This window comes from Acanthisitta chloris, unplaced genomic scaffold, assembly GCF_000695815.1.
Source record: "Acanthisitta chloris isolate BGI_N310 unplaced genomic scaffold, ASM69581v1 scaffold2462, whole genome shotgun sequence".
Taxonomy (NCBI): domain Eukaryota; kingdom Metazoa; phylum Chordata; class Aves; order Passeriformes; family Acanthisittidae; genus Acanthisitta; species Acanthisitta chloris.
The window spans coordinates 1-1,636 of NW_008658671.1; positions in this window are offsets into that span (position 1 = coordinate 1).

The following is a 1,636-nucleotide window of genomic DNA, read 5'->3' on the forward strand; positions in this document are numbered from 1 at the left end:
CCAGGGGCTGTGGGTAAGGGGCTTGTGCCATTGGTGGAGCAGAGACTCCCCGGCCGCCCAGCGCTGTTTTGCTTGCTGTCGCTTGCTCAATCAATAAATTTCCTAATTGAACTGGCTCCTGCCAATTTATTGGGCCGCAATTTATAACACTCTGAGCACTCTATGCCGTGAGGGCCCTGAGCGCCGTGTGCCCTGAGCACTCTGAGTGCTCTGTGCCCTGTGTGCCCGGTGCACTCTGTGCCCTGAGCGCCCTGTGTGCCCTGAGCGCTCTGAGTGCTCTGTGCCCTGTGTGCCCTGACTGCTCTGTGCCCTGAGCGACCTGTGTGCCCTGAGCGCTCTGTGCTCTGAGTGCTGTCCTCATTCTCCCTGATTATTGTTTTCTATAAAATGCTTTGTGTAACATGGACCTTACAGAAAACATAACTGTTTTGTTAACAAGCTATGTTAAAATGTTTCTTCTGCTGCTGAGATCTCAGTTTCTTGTGTTACTGTTCTCTTGTAGAAAGGAGTAAAAACTGAAATCACTTTGACAGCAAATCCAATCCTCAGCGACACAGAGTAGACAAGAAACAGGCAAGAGTAGCAAGACATTGAGGTGTTGTATCTGTAGATCATTGGCAAGTGCAGCTAAACCCACACAGTGCCAGTTAGTTTATAAACTGCCTGTTCTATTTCTGCCTGGTTTTGTGTTTTCCCTTACAGCTGGAAAGAGCTGTCGTGCAGACATCTCCAAAGACAATGCCAACTGCTCTTCTGATATTTTGTGCTGCAGCAGGTTAACACACTGCTGGAACACAGACAGGAAGATGCAATTAGGTGTTCTGTGGGTGGAAGGTGTACCTGGCCATGTGCCCAGCCCTGCCCAGCACTGCAGGGCACAGTTTTTCCACAGCAAAGGGTGATTACAGGCTGGAATGGACAGCCTGGGGTGGAGTCACTGACCCTGGAGGTGTTTAAGGAAAGACTTGACATGGCTCTCTGTGCCATGGCCTAGTTGATGTGGGGGGGTTAGGTCAGAGGCTGAACTCGATGATCTCAGAGGTTTTTCCAGCCTTAATGATTCTGTGGTTCTGACCTGCAGGCCCTTCCTCAGCTGCTGCCCCACAGCACCTGCACACCACAGTTCAGCCTCAGGTCCTGCTGGCTGGTTAGCTTCTGTGCTGGTTTGAGCTGGAGTAGAGTTAACTTTCTTCATAGAGGCTAGTATGAGGCTATGTTTGGGTTTTGTGCAGAACACAGAGTTGATAATGCAGAGATGTTTTTGTTGTTGCTGAGCAGAGCTCACACAGAGTCAAGGCCTTTGCTTCTTTCCACACTGCCACACTGGCAAGGAAGTTGGGGATGCATGGGAGATTGGGAGGAGACACAGCTGGGACAGGTGACCCAAACTGACCAAAGGGATATTCCATACCATAGGACATCATGCTCAGTATATAAGGTGGGAGGAAGAAGGAGGAAGGGGGGACATCTGGAGTGATGGTGTTTGTCTTCCCAAGGAACCGTTATGTGTGATGGGCCCTGCTATCCTGGAGATGGCTAAACACCTCCTGTCTGTGGGAAGCAGTGAATTAATTCCTTGTTTTGCTATGCTTGTGTGTGCAGCTTTTGCTTTCTCTATTAAACTGTCTTTATCTCA